Source organism: Amblyraja radiata, chromosome 32 (genome assembly GCF_010909765.2).
Source record: "Amblyraja radiata isolate CabotCenter1 chromosome 32, sAmbRad1.1.pri, whole genome shotgun sequence".
Classification (NCBI taxonomy): domain Eukaryota; kingdom Metazoa; phylum Chordata; class Chondrichthyes; order Rajiformes; family Rajidae; genus Amblyraja; species Amblyraja radiata.
In genome coordinates, this window is record NC_045987.1 from 30294339 (window position 1) to 30312700 (window position 18362).

At 40.6% G+C, this 18362-nt stretch overlaps 2 long non-coding RNA genes across 2 annotated transcripts in view; one reads left to right on the forward strand and one right to left on the reverse strand.

Annotated features, from left to right (window-relative positions):
• LOC116990719 overlaps positions 1–18362 on the forward strand; it is a 102543-nt gene that overhangs the window by 21775 nt on the left and 62406 nt on the right. The window lies entirely within an intron of this gene.
• LOC116990722 lies at positions 6732–7011 on the reverse strand. The gene is made up of 2 exons (XR_004416615.1): positions 6976–7011; positions 6732–6846 (listed from the first exon to the last, which is right to left on the reverse strand). It is a non-coding gene; the product is annotated as an uncharacterized LOC116990722 (long non-coding RNA).

Sequence of the window (18362 nt, forward strand, 5' to 3'; positions counted from 1 at the left end):
GACACTGGTGGATTATGTTGACAAAGGAAACGACAAATTGAATATAAAACATAGAAACATAGAAAATAGGTGCAGGAGTAGGCCATTCGGCCCTTTGAGCCTGCACCGCCATTCAATATAATCATGGCTGATCATCCAACTCAGTATCCTGTACCTGCCTTCCTCCATACCCCCTGATCCCTTTAGCCACAAGGGCCACATCTAACTCCCTCTTAAATATAGCCAATGAACTGGCCTTAACTACCTTCTGTGGCAGAGAATTCCAGAGTTTAAAGCTTACTACATTTTGCTCTTCCTGACAGTAAATCAACAAGACATTGAATTCCAGAAACCCCATCTGTCCTGTATGCTCATACCTCTGCATTTACAGTGAGCGGCAGGAATGGTCAGCATGAACAAGACATCTTTGTAATTCAAGGAAGATTGTGCTGATCACTTCTAGCTCAGTCAGGAATTGTGCAGAAGAATGTTCTTCAGATGACATAAATGGTGTCTTGGTTTCACTTCCCATCACCAACGCCAATGCACAACAGTGTTGTAACAGCAGCCCGGATGTCACTGGTTGGATCTCGAGAGTGGCTACTGTTCCCATTCAGAGTAGGTTAGGGGACCAGAACACACTTAGAGTAGGCTAGGGGACCAGAACCCACTTAGAGTAGGTTAACCATATAATATAACCATATAACAATTACAGCACGGAAACAGGCCATCTCGGCCCTACAAGTCCGTGCCGAACAACTTTTTTCCCTTAGTCCCACCTGCCTGCACTCATACCATAACCCTCAATTCCCTTCTCATCCATATGCCTATCCAATTTATTTTTAAATTATACCAACGAACCTGCCGCCACCACTTCCACTGGAAGCTCATTCCACACCGCTACCACTCCACAGAGTAGGTTAGGGGACCAGAACACACTTAGAGTAGGTTAGGGGACCAGAACCCACTTAGAGTAGGTTAGGGGACCAGAACACACTTAGAGTAGGTTAGGGGACCAGAACCCACTTAGAGTAGGTTAGGGGACCAGAACCCACTTAGAGTAGGTTAGGGGACCAGAACACACTCCCTGTAGTTTAGGGAACCAGAACAGGCTCAGAGAAGGCCAGGGAGGCTGAATCCACCCAGAGAATGTTGAGCTCCTAACTGAGCCTCAGCTGACTGTCCCACTTCATGTCAATGGTCAGAGTGAGGGACTTTCTCAGGAATGCTGGTGCTGTTGTAAAGTGGCCAAATACAGCAGGGTTCCAGCCTACTCAGTGCCAATAATCCTCACTGTGATAAAAGATTAAAACATATTTAAATAAAGCCATTTTACCACCAGGTGCTTTTTGGCTGGAAGAAGATGGATCCATAATGAATACCTTCCTCTGTATCTGTGGAAATAAGTTGGAAACAAAGAATTAATTTGTATTTGGAAAAGGATGATTTAGGTCAATACAGGGTCATGATAAGAAACGCTGACCATCGCTTTCCCTCCATAGATGCTGCTCGACCCATAGAGTACCTCCAGCAGTTTGAAAAAAACCCTCCATGAAAAGTCACATCTCCTAACCTCCTTGTTTTGACTTCTTCCTGGGATGGTGTAAATTACAAAGAGAATTTGAGTTAATTTGGCTTGTGGAGTTTAGAAGAATGACAATGGTTCTCATGGAAACATAGAAAATTCCAACAGGTAGACCAATCTGGATGGAGGAAGATGTTCCCTGTTGGGGGAGACCATGACCAGGGGTAAAGGTTTAAGACAAGAGACAATATGTATTAAGATGAAGAGAACAAATAATCTGTTACATTCTCTACCACAGACTTGGCTGGAGCCAAATCATTCAGTACATTTTAGGAGTTGTTGAATTTATTGACATACACAACAATGGCGAGGTAGAGGTACAATGAAAATGTTGCCTGCAGCAGCATCAGAGGCATTTTGACAAAGGCAGCACAACATATAAATGAAGCATAAATTACAAAAACCACTGGTTAGTAGAAAAAAAGACTGCAAAACACAAATTAGAGACCAGTCATATGTGGACTACGATCAAGGAATATGGGGAGATATGATCAGCTGAGGTTCTGTTTAGTTTATTGTCATGTGTGGCGATGTGTGGTGTGCAACAAATTGCCTTTGGAAGAGAAAATGAAAAGAATGGCAATTGTCGGATATCTAAAAAAAAAACAATGCTGGAAACTATCAGCAAATCAGGGGAAAAGGAAAATCGAGTTAATGTTTCTGGCCAGGAGATCCATCACTGGAATCACAATGTTGTCCCACCTCCACAGTGTTTGCGGCATGTTCCATCTTCACATTTTCAGAGTTTGCACTGGAGATCTGGAGTTTAATGTATTAGGAAAGAGTAGTTAATGTTGGATTAATGACTACCTGTGCTTTTGTTTCAATTCCTCAAATGATTCTTAACAATTTCTACAGATGACTCACAACTTGGTTTAGGAACAGCTCTGTTCAAGACCGCAAGAAATTGTGGTGAGTTGTGGGCATAGCCTAGGCCATCACACAGACCAGACTCCCCACCACTCCCCATCTACACTCCATGTTTCTGTGAGAAAGCAGACAACATAATCAAATACCTTACCCACTGCTTCTTCATTCCTTATTATCCCTGCTCCCGACAAGCAGAAGAATCAGAAGCTTGAAACTGCACACCACCAGATTCAGGAACAGCTCCTGTGTTATCAGGCTTCTGATCAGTCCTTCCATAAACTAGATTACAGTGGAGTTTCTCCAACCTACATTATTGTGGTCATTGGTCCTTGTCTCTGAATGTTGTGCAATATAATGTTGAGAACTACATTCTGCATTCTGTATCTTGACCTTTGCACCATCTACTGTACTTAAGTTTAACTTGATTGTATTTATGTACAGTGTTATCTGATCAGATGGCATGTCCCTTAGTATACATGCGAACAGTAAACCTAAACCTATGGAGCACGTACCATTTGATTGGCCATGTCCCTGTGCTTGGTCTATCCTTGTGTTGGTTGTCCAGTGGATTCATACTATAAATGTTGGGGAATTGCTGCAACTTTCCACTTCATCACAGAGTAGATAGAATTATAGATAATGTGGAATTATTGAAATTGTAGATAATGTGCACAGTGTAGATAGAGAATTCTTGGCAAACGTTGTTAAGGACGTTCCAGGCCTACACATCTTTTAACATTTTTGTGTGATCAAGCACTTCCTAACCTCTCAAACTTTACATTTCTCTCCCCTTGCACTCTCACTGCATCCAGTGATCCAACATAATCTTGAAAACCTCAATCAATTCACTCCCTTGGCTTTTATGTTCCTGGGAATTGATCACTCCTCCTAATTTAACTATGGTCCCAATAATATACTGATGAATATGGTCTTCAATCCTTCTAAACAATACAGATCCTTTCTGGTTGTAGAACACAAAGTGCTGAAGTATCTCAGTGGGTCAGGCAGCATCACTGTAGGTTATGGATAGGCAATGTTTTATGTCATGACCTTGCATTTTGGAACTCAAAATGTTGCCTATCCATGTCCTCCAGAGAGGTTGCCGGGCCCACTCAGTGCCAGCACTTTTTGTTCTACACAAGATTCCTGCATCTGTAGTTTATTGTGCCCCTTGTGGGGTTGAGTTGCCCAGAATGTCACATCATCTTACAACTGGGGTCTAACCAGGTCTTGTCCACATTTTCTGGTGTATCATTTACCTGGGGTAATAACCATGTGCTACAGTTTTGGCATCTCCCTCTAATGACTCTTACAACTACATGTTGCTGATGTAGCTATTCCTTACCCCTTCAGTCTTTTTTTTTATTTTCAGCACTTCTTCACTTTCTGATTTTGAATTATTTTTTCCAATATTGCTCAAATAGAATTCCCTTCAATGTATTCTGATAGCAGAAGTTTTATTTTAAGTTATAAGAGCAAACATAAAACAGTAGAGGCTACTAATCAAACAAACATCTGTACTAAAGAGGAAGGATCAGTTGGGTGAGCCGATTTTCACTTCTGCTGCAAAATGCTGTTTGTGACAAGCATACAGAAATTCACCAGACACGAATGAGGAGACACAGGGCATGTTCCAAGTCATTGAGATATTAAGTAACAGCCCACTGCAGTTGTGAGGAGTATTATCTTGCACAAGAAAAAAGCTTTTTTACATCTGAATTTTACACCTAAGTGTGGGAACTGGTATATTCTCGTGTTGATTTTTAAGTGAATCATAATCACTTTCTCAGCTTTCAATTTGGTTTTGGATCATGTTCCTCATAAAGATCCATTCTGGTTCATGCTCCATCTTATAGAGCCCACTCCTTTGATCTTCTGCCTGTAAATTCGGTATTCACCAAGGAGAAGGATATTGAATTATGTGAGGTAAGGGAAACAAGTAGAGTAGCTATGGAAACTATGAGATTCAAAGAAGAGGAAGTACTGACACTTTTGAGAAATATAAAAGTGGATAAGTCTCCAGGTCCGGACAGGATATTCCCTAGGACATTGAGAGAAGTTAGTGTAGAAATAGCAGGGGCTATGACAGAAATATTTCAAATGTCATTAGAAACGGGAATAGTTTGGCGTACTGCGCATGTTGTTCCATTGTTTAAAAAGGGGTCTAAGAGTAAACCTAGCAATTATAGACCTGTTAGTTTGACGTCAGTGGTGGGCAAATGAATGGAAAGGATACTTAGAGATAATATATATAAGCATCTGGATAAACAGGGTCTAATTAGTAACAGTCAACATGGATTTGTGCCTGGAAGTTTGACTAATCTTCTTGAATTTTTTGAAGAGGTTACTCAGGAAATTGATGAGGGTAAAGCAGTGGATGTTGTATATATGGACTTCAGTAAGGCCTTTGACAAGGTTCCTCATGGAAGGTTGGTTAAGAAGGTTCAATGGTTGGGTATTAATGGTGGAGTAGCAAGATGGATTCAACAGTGGCTGAATGGGAGATGCCAGAGAGCAATGGTGGATGGTTGTTTGTCAGGTTGGAGGCCAGTGACGAGTGGGGTGCCACAGGGATCTGTGTTGGGTCCACTGTTGTTTGTCATGTACATCAATGATCTGGATGATGGTGTGGTAAATTGGATTAGTAAGTATGCAGATGATACTAAGATAGGTGGGGTTGTGGATAATGAAGTAGATTTTCAAAGTCTACAGAGAGATTTATGCCAGTTGGAAGAGTGGGCTGAAAGATGGCAGATGGAGTTTAATGCTGATAAGTGTGAGGTGCTACATCTTGGCAGGACAAATCAAAATAGGACGTACATGGTAAATGGTAGGGAATTGAAGAATGCAGGTGAACAGAGGGACCTGGGAATAACTGTGCACAGTTCCCTGAAAGTGGAATCTCATGTAGATAGGGTGGTAAAGAAAGCTTTTGGTGTGCTGGCCTTTATAAATCAGAGCATTGAGTATAGAAGTTGGGATGTAATGTTAAAATTGTACAAGGTATTGGTGAGGCCAATTCTGGAGTATGGTGTACAATTTTGGTCACTTAATTATAGGAAGGATGTCAACAAAATAGAGAGAATACAGAGGAGATTTACTAGAATGTTGCATGGGTTTAAGCAACTAAGTTACAGAGAAAGGTTGAACAAGTTAGGGCCTTATTCTTTGGAGCGCAGAAGGTTAAGGGGGGACTTGATAGAGGTCTTTAAAATGATGAGAGGGATAGACAGAGTTGACGTGGATAAGACTTTTCCAACTGAGAGTAGGGAAGATTCAAACAAGGGGCCATGACTTGAGAATTAAGGGACAGAAGTTTAGGGGTAACATGAGGGGGAACTTCTTTACTCAGAGAGTGGTGGCTGTGTGGAATGAGCTTCCAGTGAAGGTGGTGGAGGCAGGTTCGTTTTTATCATTTAAACATAAATTGGATAGTTATATGGACGGGAAAGGAATGGAGGGATATGGTCTGAGCGCAGGTATATGGGACTAGGGGAGAATACGTGTTCGGCACGGACTAGAAGGGTCGAGATGGCCTGTTTCCGTGCTGTAATTGTTATATGGTTATATAAATTCTTATTATTCCCCAAATAGTGTGTTTGGTAATACATAATGGGCTCCATCTTCAAAATGCATTGCATTTACTCAATAGAGCCACTTTGGCAACATCTTCCAAACTTACTGCATCAAACAACAGGGGTTTCAGCCACACTCAGTGATATCTTCACCCACTGCAGGATCCCCTCCAAGTCATACAGCATCCCAATGTGCAATGATGATGCCTGAGATTGCAGAGTTATGAACGCAGCCCAGTCCACCACACAAAACAGACTCTCACCCCATTGACTCTATCTATACTTCATACTGCCTTGGCAAAGCTGGCAACATAATCAAGGAATACCTACACCTCTGTTATTCTCTCTCCACCCCTCTGCTCTTATGCTGATGATACAAAAGCTTGGAAGTCCATACACCAGATTCAAGAACAGCGTCTCCCCCTTGTTATCAGACACTTGGATCAACCTCATACATGCCAGTGATAAATTCCCAACCTTCCAATATACTTCTTGCAATCCTTGTACATTATTTATCCGATCTTGCTCTGTCCAGTTTTACAGAACATCTGCAGAAGCTAAAATGAAAAGCTGAAATTGTAATCAAAGAAGTGATTCTTCTTTGTAAGTCACTATATAGAAGTTATGATGAATGTGATGATTTTGATAACTCGGGAAGTACATTCGTGAAAGTATGTAGAAATTATAAAGTAAAAGATTCAATTCCAAAAATTGCAACGTTGCACTTGTGAAAGTCCAAGTCTTTACTTTCCACTGTCTTCAGAGTATTCATGTTTTTGTTGTTGCTATTTGAGCATAGATGACAGATGACTCATCTTCCTTTGAAGAAACGAGTTTCTGAAAGAGAAAGAAATACCAATTGTATTTAAGACCGTTGTTGTTGTCGCTGTTAAATCAGTATACAGATTACAGCTTTAATTCATACGTACGATCTGGAATTTCATCAACAAGAATCAATATACTTACAGTGCCTGATGCTTGATTGGAGGACAGTGTATTATCCCTGTTGTCTGTAATAAATGTAAATATCGCAATTAAAAATGACACTGGTGGATTATGTTGACAGAGGAAACGACAAATGGAATATAAAACATAGAAACATAGAAAATAGGTGCAGGAGTAGGCCATTCGGCCCTTTGAGCCTGCACCGCCATTCAATATAATCATGGCTGATCATCCAACTCAGTATCCTGTACCTGCTTTCTCTCCATACCCCCTGATCCCTTTAGCCACAATGGCCACATCTAACTCCCTCTTAAATATAGCCAATGAACTGGCCTCAACTACCTTCTGTGGCAGAGAATTCCAGAGTTTAAAGCTTACTACATTTTGCTCTTCCTGACAGTAAATCAACAAGACATTGAATTCCAGAAACGCCATCTGTCCTGTATGCTCATACCTCTGCATTTACAGTGAGCGGCAGGAATGATCAGCATGAACAAGACATCTTTGTAATTCAAGGAAGATTGTGCTGATCACTTCTAGCTCAGTCAGGAGTTGTGCAGAAGAATGTTCTTCAGATGACATAAATAGTGTCTTGGTTTCACTTCCCATCACCAACGCCAATGCACAACAGTGTTGTAAAAAGCAGCCCGGATGTCACTGGTTGGATCTCGAGAGTGGCTACTGTTCCCATTCAGAGTAGGTTAGGGGACCAGAACACACTTAGAGTAGGTTAGGGGACCAGAACCCACTTAGAGTAGGTTAGGGGACCAGAACCCACTTAGAGTAGGCTAGGGGACCAGAACACACTCCCTGTAGTTAAGGGAACCAGAACAGGCTCAGAGAAGGCCGGGGAGGCTGAATCCACCCAGAGAATGTTGGGCTCCTAACTGAGCCTCAGCTTACTGTCCCACTTCATGTCAATGGACAGAGTGAGGGACTTTCTCAGGAATGCTGGTGCTGTTGTAAAGTGGCCAAATACAGCATGGTTCCAGCCTACTCAGTGCCAATAATCCTCACTGTGATAAAAGATTAAAACATATGTAAATAAAGCCATTTTACCACGAGGTGCTTTTTGGCTGGAAGAAGATGGATCCATAATGAATGCCTTCCTCTGTATCTGTGGAAATAAGTTGGAAACAAAGAATTAATTTGTATTTGGAAAAGGATGATTTAGGTCAATACAGGGTCATGATAAGAAACGCTGACCATCGCATTCCCTCCATAGATGCTGCTCGACCCATAGAGTACCTCCAGCAGTGGAAAAAAACCCTCCATGAAAAGTCACATCTCCTAACCTCCTTGTTTTGACTTCTTCCTGGGATGGTGTAAATTACAAAGAGAATTTGAGTTAATTTGGCTTGTGGAGTTTAGAAGAATGACAATGGTTCTCATGGAAACATAGAAAATTCCAACAGGTAGACCAATCTGGATGGAGGAAGATGTTCCCTGTTGGGGGAAACCAAGACCAGGGGTAAAGGTTTAAGACAAGAGACAATATGGATTAAGATGAGGAGAACAAATAATCTGTTACATTCTCTACCACAGACTTGGCTGGAGCCAAATCATTCAGTACATTTTAGGAGTTGTTGAATTTATTGACATACACAACAATGGCGAGGTAGAGGTACAATAAAAATGTTGCCTGCAGCAGCATCAGAGGCATTTTGACAAAGGCAGCACAACACATAAATGAAGCATAAATTACAAAAACCACTGGTTAGTGGAAAAAAAGACTGCAAAACACAAATTAGAGACCAGTCATATGTGGACTAAGATCAAGGAATATGGGGAGATATGATCAGCTGAGGTTCCGTTTAGTTTATTGTCATGTGTGGCGATGTTCGGGGAAAAGCTTTTGTTGCATCAGCAGAAAGACAATATATGAATACAATGGATGCCTTTACAGTGGAACACAGTGGATACAATTGGTCCATACTGTCGAATAAGGTAATGAATTTATATATTTCTCATTAAAACATGAGCAATGTCTGATTTATTGAAAGGTTCCTTCAGATTTTTCAAGAAAGATTACTCTGTTGTTCATCAGATTCATCAGAAATGTGGTCTAAATACTGGCAAAAACAATACTGTCCACCATTTGCCCACCAAAGGAAGAAGATACATCTATTGTTAAGCCAAGATGGTTCTGCTTGTTATCCAGCGAGAAGAAGACAGAGGAATGACAAAGAGATGGCCCATGAAGGGAGGGGGGGGGGGGGGGGGGGGGGGGGGAGGGGGCTGTCAATGACTGGTCAGCTCGACCTTGCATCCCATCCCAAGAATGGACACCACATTCTTGACAGGGCCAAGGAGAGCTTGTAATAGGAACACTTCTCCATCCGTTTCTCACCATGGACGGCTAACCTGCTGAGTTTTACCGGCACTTTGGAGGGGAATGGACAGGCGACGTGTCCGGTCTGGACCCTTCTTTGGAATGATGGAGTCGGAGGGAGAAAGCTGGAAAAAAGAGATGGGGTTGGGACAGACTCCAGGACTTGATTAGGAGGGGGGAGTCTCCTTAATTTGGAGAATTCAATGTTCATGTCATTGGGGTGTAAGCTATGAGGTGCTGTTCCTCCAGTTTGCGTGTCACCTCACTCTGGCAATGGAGGAGGCCCAGGACAGAAACATCAGTGTGGGAGTAGGAAGGGAGTTAAAATGGTTGGCAACCGGGAGATCCAGCAGGCCTTGGAGGACTGAGCGCATGTGTATGGTGAAATGCACGCCTAGTCCTGATACAATATACATTAGACAAGAGACAATAGGTGCAGGAGGAGGCCATTTGCCCCTTCGAACCAGCACCACCATTCAATGTGATCATGGTTGATCATCCACAATCAGTACCCCATTCCTGCCTTCTCCCCATACCCCGGGGAATCGAGGACCAGATGACATGGGTTCAAGGTGCAGGGGAAAAGATTTAATAGGAAACTGAGGGGTAACTTTTTCACACACAGGGTAGTGGGAGTATGGAACAAACTGTCACAGGAGGTAGTTGAGGCTGTGACTATCCCAACGTTTAAGAAACAGTTAGACAGTTACATGGATAGGACAAGTTTGAAGGGATATGGACCAAACACAGGCAGGTGGGACTAGTGTAGCTGGGACATGTTGGTCGGTGTGGGCAAGTTGGGCTGAAGGGCCTGTTTCCCACGCTGTATCATTCTATGACTAACGCAAAGTGCTGGAGTAACTCAGCAGGTCAGGCAGCATCTGTGGAGAACATGGATACGTGACATTTTAGCGTGCTGGAGTAACTCAGCAGGACAGGCAGCATCTCTGGAGAGAAGGAATGGGTGAAGTTTCGGGTCGACACTGAAGATGGGTCTCTCTCTCTCTGGCAAATGCAATTCTGTTCCCTAGACGTTATTAATGCATTGTAGGTATGTAGTTTTGTAGCAAACTTAACTACCTATGCATTTGCTTTTAATTTCTATTGCACATGAGATTTTTTTTGGTCATAATTTAGCCATTTAGCTCATACCTGTGACCTTAATTTAACAAATTTCTTCTGCAGTTGTATAGGGCTCTGGTGAGACCACATCTGGAGTATTGTGCACAGTTTTGTTCTAATTTGAGGAAGGACATCCTTGTGATTGAGGCAGTGCAGCGTAGGTTCACGAGATTGATCCCTGGTATGGTGGAACTGTCGTATGAGGAATGATTGAAAAGACTAGGCTTGTATTCACTGGAGTTTAGAAGGATGTATCTTATATAAAATTGTAAAAGGACTGGACAAGCTAGATGCAGGAAAAATGTTCCCAATGTTGGGCGAGTCCGGAACCAGGGGCCACAGTCTTAGAATAAAGGGGAGGCCATCTAAGATTGAGGTGAGAAAAAAACTTTTTCACCCAGAGAGTTGTGAATTTATGGAATTCCCTGCCACAGAGGGCAGTGGAGGCCAAATCACTGGATGAATTTAAGAGAGAGTTAGATAGAGCTCTAGGGGCTAGGGAATCAAGGGATATAGGGAGAAGGCAGGCACGGGTTATTGATCGGGGACGATCAGCCATGATCAGAATGAATGGCGGTGCTGGCTCGAAGGGCTGAATGGCCTCCTCCTGCACCTATTTTCTATGTTTCTATGTTTCTAAATTTTGGAGTAATGCTTTTATAATTTTTACTTAATTCAATCTAATTTTAACTTTGTCATGGTCCTTTCTGTAATTGTTTTTCTTTTAGCATAATGAATTATGGTTTTTATTTCAAGAATAAACATTAACAAAAAGCCACAATAGCACAGCTACAACCGTTAGACTCACAATTTTATGGACAAGGGTTTAAAAGGCAGCCTGATGATTCATGTGGTTCTAATGAAATATCAACTTGTGCAATGTCATCACAGCAGATTTAGAATTATTTTACGGTGTGGTTGGGGTCGGATGTTTTGGGAATGACTCCACATCCCAGTTTATTCCGCTCCCCTGTGGGTTTATAACATTATTTACCTCAGTTTTACCCTAGACCGTGTTTATTCCCCCAGATGTGTAGTTTATTTGGTGATCTATTGATTATTTACAGGGAGGGGGGAGCCAGAGAGAGGGAGATGTTTATAACGTGTTTTATCTCAGGACGCTGATCCAGACGGTGAGTTTATATTATTTACCCCAGTTTTCCGGCAGACGTGTGGTTTATGTGGAGATTTACCTCAGGTCTCCCCCTGACCGGGTTTATTTCGCTCCGCTGCTGATGTATAACGGTATTTACCTCAGTGAATAAGTGGGGGAGGCTTATAACGAGTTTGACCCCAGTTTTCCCCACAGATGTGTACTTAATGTGGTGATTGAAGTGTGCGCATGTGCGGGGCTCTTCTAGAGTGTGCGCATGTGCAGGACTTTTCCGGAGTGTGCGCATGTGCGAAGCATTTCGGGTGGGAAAGGCCTGCAGAATCAGCTATGTTTGCCAGACGTTTCTGAGTTTATGTATTAAATAAATAAGTTGCTTAATGCTTAAATAAAGTTGTTAATTACGAGTAGTGAAAGTTTCATTTGCCTCACAATTTTAGCAACTTATCTTAGAAGTCAAACAGTCCGACTTGGGATGGAGAAACTATTGAAACCACAACACTTGGATCTGGATCCCAACTCACCTGCTGCTGCAAAGAATTGGAAGCACTGGCTTCGTATACTAAATAACTTCTTTGATGAGTGTGGCAATGATGCACCAGACAGACTCAAGACATTAATAAGCTTTGTCTCTTCTGATGTATATGATTACATAGAGGAATGTACAACTTATGATTCTGCTATTGATGTACTGAGCAGACTCTTCGTTAAGACACCCAATGTGATATTCGCTCGACATCTCCTTGCCATTCGGAAACAAAAACCTGGTGAGTCACTTGATGAATTTTTACAAGAACTTCAAAGACTTAGTAAAGACTGTGCCTTCAAAGCAGTATCGGCTGAGCAATATCGACAGGAAGTTGTTCGAGACTCTTTTATCAATGATTTGGTATCGCCTCTAACAAGCCAGAGACTATTAGAACACAAAACCTTGGATTTACAGTCAGCTTACAATCAAGCTTACTCTTTAGACTTGGCTCAGAAAAATTCAGATGCTTATGGCTCATCTAATGTGTATTCTGCTGCAACTACTACAAAAGAATTTCACCTACGTACTAATATGGAGCAAACGGAAACAATTTCTACTGATAAAGGTGCCCTTGCTGCAGCATATAATTATTCAAAAAGGAAGTGTTACTTTTGCAGGGGTAATATTCATAAGAGAGAGACATGTCCTGCTCGAGAGGCAACTTGTAATAGTTGTGGCAAGAAGGAACATTATTCTAGAGTATGCAAGTCCAAAGCAACTACTAAAAGTGTGACTGCTGCCATGTATATGCCTTCTTTATGTGCAATTACAGTTGTGTTTCCTCAGAGCTTGTCTCATGCAGCTACAACGGTATCCATTAATGGCCATACACTTAATGTACTACTTGATTCTGGCAGTTCAGAAAGTTTTATGTGAACAAGTTATGGCTCAACTAAATCTAACTATAATTCCTTCAAATAAAGAAATCTCAATGGCTCTGACAACTCTCAATACTCAAATTATAGGATCTTGTATTGTAGACTTTATTCTGAACAAAACTAGCTATGAATCTGTATGGTATTTTGAAAAAATGGTGTAGCAATATAATTCTAGGTCAGGATTTCCAGAAACTGCACAGATCACTTCAAATAATGTATGATGGAACTGTGCCTGATCAATACAAGCTGCATGTATTGTCAAAGCCACCAGTATTGTGTGGTTTTTCTGCTGCATCTGTTGAATGTCCTTCATTATTCACTAATTTATCCTCTAAGTGCAAGCCAATTGCTGCAAAATCAAGACATTTTAGTAAAGATGATAGGAACTTTATCAACACAGAAGTAACTAATCTTTTACAAGAAGGGATTATAGAACCCAGCTCTTCCCCTTGGAGGGCACAAGTTGTCGTGGTTAAGGACCCCTTGGAGAGACATAGAAAGAGACTCTGGATTGATTACTCTCAAACTATAAACCAGTTCATGGAGCTTGATGCATATCCATTACCTCGAATAGAAGAGATTATCAGTACATTAGCTAAGTATAAGATATTCTGTACTTTTGACTTAAAAAGTGCTTACAACCAAATTCCTTTGAAGGAATCAGAGAAGAAATACACTGCGTTCAAAAAGGAACTGCAGATGCTGGAATATCGAAGGTACACAAAATTGCTGGGGAAACTCAGCGGGTGCAGCAGCATCTATGGAGCGAAGGAAATAGGCGACGTTTCGGGCCGAAACCCTTCTTCAGAGAAAACCTTAAAGATACTTTCCCTTATCTTGATAATATAACTATTGTAGGAAAAGACCAAGCTGAACATGATGAAAATGTACATCAGTTTTTAGATGTTGTACATTCTAAAAATATAACATTAAATGAGGCTAAGTCAATAACATCAGTCTGAAGAAGGGTTTCGGCCCTAAACGTCGCCTATTTCCTTCGCTCCATAGATGCTGCTGCACCCGCTGAGTTTCCCCAGCAATTTTGTGTACCTAAGAAATACACTGCGTTTGAAGCAAATGGGAAATTATATCACTACTGCAGAGTTCCTTTTGGTGTAACTAATGGCGTGGCTGTTTTTCAGAGAGGGAGATGGACAAACTTGTTGAACAAGAAAACCTTAAAGATACTTTCCCTTATCTTGATAATATAACTATTGCAGGAAAAGACCAAGCTGAACATGATGAAAATGTACATCAGTTTTTAGATGTTGTACATTCTAAAAATCTAACATTAAATGAGGCTAAGTCAATAACATCAGTATCATCAATTAATATTCTTGGTTATTGGGTTGGAAATGATATAATCAAGCCTGATTCAGAAAGACTCCGCCCACTCCAAGAGATACCTATTCCAGCTACATTAAACTCTCTACGAAGGGTTCTTGGGATGTTTGCATATTATGCTCAATGAATACCAAATTTTTCGGACAATTCAACCTTTGATTAGAGCAAAATCTTTCCCTCTTGACTACAGCAATTGGTGCCTTTACTTCTTTAAAGAAGCAATTAGAATCTGCGACATTACACGCCAGCGATGGGGATCTCCCCTTTGTTGTTGAATGTGATAGAAACATAGAAAATAGGTGCAGGAGTAGGCTATTCGGCCCTTCGAGCCTGCACCGCCATTCAATATGATCATGGCTGATCATCCAACTCAGTATCCTGTACCTGCCTTCTCTCCATACCCCCTGATCCCCTTAGCCACAAGGGCCACATCTAACTCCCTCTTAAATATAGCCAATGAACTTGCCTCAACTACCTTCTGTGGCAGAGAATTCCAGAGATTTACCACTCTCTGTGTGAAAAATGTTTTCCTCATCTCGGTCCTAAAAGATTTCCCCCTTATCCTTAAACTGTGACCCCTTGTTCTGGACTTCTCCAACATCGGGAACAATCTTGTGATGCCTCTGATTAATGCTCCGGATACATTAACTTGAGTATTTTGTGCCTCTGTTCATTCATCTGCACTCACTGGTCTTCACAATGGGCTGTGTCATCCAGGAGTCACTCGTTTGTTACACTATGTTCGTTCCAAAAACTTACCTTTCTCTACAGAAGATGTGAAGATGACGTGTGCTTCATGTAGAATCTGTGCTGAATTAAAACCAAGGTTCTTCCGTCCTGAAGAAGGAAGATTGATCAAAGCTACTCAACCTATGGAACGTTTGAGTATTGACTTCAAAGGGCCTTTACCATCCTCCTCTCGAAATGTTTATATACTTACCTTAGTTGATGAATATTCGAGGTTTCCATTTGCCTTTCCTTGTCCAAATATATCAGCTGCTACAGTTATCAAATGTTTAGATCAACTGTTTGCATTCTGTGGATTTCCAAGTTACATACATTCTGATAGGAGCAATTAAGAACAAGGGATTTCAGTGTTGCTTTACTTGTCACAAAAGCAAATGCACAGTGAAATTATTTTTGCATATTTACACATGCCATGTTTTGGTGCCATTATTCAAGGTCCGGTCAGCCCGCGCGCTCGATGTACTGGAGCAGTTCCCATGAACCAAAGACTCTCCTCTCCTTGCCCGGCCATCTTTGTGTCTCGGGAGCGCCTCGTGCTGCCGACCTTGAAGGCGCTGGAGGCATTACCCCATTTCACCCTCCTACCAGCCCTTGCTCCTTGCGTCCGACGTCTCCAGCTCCCCAGTTACGCCGACCGACGAGCCTTCGGGCAAGGTCCCTTTGACCAACGAGCCTTTGGCCAAGCTCCCTTTTTTGATAAACTGTTGTAAAAGACCAGTTCAGCCATTGCTGGAATGTTATTTACACTTCTGGGTGCCATAATTTAGAAAAATGTGAAGACAAAAAAAAAAGGTGTTGAAGAGATTTATTATCATTCCAAGGACCTCCAGGTTGAGGAACAGTTTCTTCCCAACATCATTCAGGCTCTTGAACAGCCCCTTAAACACTGAGGGCCTGTAAATCTGCAGCAAGTAAGATTTCCATTGTCAAGGAACTTAACACCATCCAACACAACCTCAGCCATTTTACTGCCTCCACTGCTAGACCGAAACACCAAGTGTTGGAAGAATGTGGTCTAAAGAAGTTTCCCGACCCGAAACGCAATCTGTCCATTCCCTCCACAGATGCTGCCCGATGAGTTCCTCCAGCAATTTGTGCTCCACCCTGGATTTCAGCATCTATGCACAAATGAAGCAGCATGTAGAGCTGCTGCCTCACAGTGCCAGAGATTCGATCCTGACCTCGGGCACTGTCTGTGTGGAGTTTGCACATTCTCCCTGTGACCATGTGGTTTCCTCCCAGTGCTCCGTTTTCCTCCCACATCCCAAAGATGTGTGGGTTTGTAGGTTAATTGGTCCTCTGTACATTGCCCCAAGCGTAGGGAATGGATGAGAAAGTGTGATGACACAGGACTAGTGTTAATGGGTGATCGATGGTGGGGCTAAGGGCCTGTTTCCATGCATTCAATCAATAACTCAATCAATCTGTAGTTCCCCTTGTCTCCACTGAACATAGTGCCTACAATGTTTACTGCAAAATACGCTAGCATTTCACCAGATCTCAGGACACTGCACTGGTTCAATGGCACTTTATTGTTTCATGTATCGAGGTACAGCAAAATCTCTTTTTTTCATAACGTCCAGTAAAATAGTAAGATTAAATGAGAACTTACCAGTTTGAAGTTTTTTTTTTTTTTTTTTTTAATATTTTATTTTATTAGAAGTAAGTACAGTCATATTGCACCAAAGTGCCTAATATATATTTTCATAATGCATTTTATGTACAACTTCTTTTTTTTTTTTGTTACACTGAAAAAAGATTAGAATAAGAAAAAGAAGTTAGATAGTAAAGGATAGAAAGATGTGAAATATATAGTGTGTGAAAAAAGAAAACGAGTAAATGAAGAAAGTTGAGAGAGAATAGAGAAAATAAAATAAAATAAAAAAGAAAAGGAGATCATTATTTATAATCTTGACCAACCCTCGTCCAGTCCTGAAAAAGTTATTTTTTACAATTGTGTTGCACCATATGATTCCAAAAAAACGACGAATGGAGACCAACTCGTTCTGAATTGGATTTATCCATTAGGAGGAATCGCATTTCCTCAAGATGAGCGGTGTCCAACATACTTGCAATCCACATTTTAAGCGTTGGTATTGCTGTACCCTTCCAAAATTTAAGAATTAATTTTTTTGCTATTATTAAACCATAGTTAAGGAATAGATTTTGAGATGTGTTCAATTTATTCCCATCTTCCATTACGCCAAATATAATCATTTCAGTATTAGGTTCCATTCTTGTCTTGAATAATTTTGTAAATATTTCAAAAATATCATTCCAAAATCTATAAAGTTTTATGCAGGAAACTAAGGAGTGTGTTATAGTTGCCTTTTGGGCTAGACATTTATCACAAGTGGCGGATATATTTGGATAAAATTTGTTCAATCTTGTTTTTGAATAATATAATCTATGTACAATTTTAAATTGAATTAGATTATGTCTTACATTAATTGAACATTTGTGAATATATATCAGGTATTTTTCCCATTTAACCTTCGTAATTTTTATCATTAGTTCCCGTTCCCACTCTTCTCTAAGTACCTCTGTCGATGGTAGGTCTATATTTAGAATACTATTATATAAATATGATATTAATTTTTGTTAGTCAGATTCAATATTCATTGCTTCTTCCAATAAGTCAGGAGTTACTTTTTGATATCCTTGTATATATTTTTTCACGAAATCGCAAATCTGAAGATATTTAAAATATTGGTTGTTTTTCAATTTAAATTTTAATTGTAGTTGTTGGAATGATAGTAAGTTTCCCATTTCGTACATATCCCCGATCCTTCTAATTCCGAGACTTTCCCATTGGTTATATGTCTTATCAATAAGAGATGGTTTAAATAAAGGGTTATTCGCTATTGGCATTAACAGTGATAGATTTCTTAATTTTAAAGATAATTGTATTTGTTTCCAAATTCTTATTGTACCATATATAATTGGGTTCTTCTTAATATTGTGTTATTCAGTTTTTTTGGGGAGAAGAGGATCGTTCCTATATTACAAGGATGGCAATCCTCCTTCTCCATTTTTATCCATTCTGTCTGTTGGGTAGAACTATCCAACCAATAAATCATATTCTTAATATGCACTGCCCAGTAATAATCCATAAAATTCGGAAGTGAAAGTCCCCCGACCTCTTTTGGTTTACATAAGTGTTTTTTTGTGATTCTATGTGATCTATAATCCCAAATATAATTAGTAATATTGGAGTCTAATTTAAAAAATATATATTTTGGTATATATACCGGTATAGATTGAAATAGGTATAGTAATTGTGGTAGGAAGATCATTTTTATTGCATTTATTCTACCTAATAATGATAAGGGAAGTGTTTTCCAA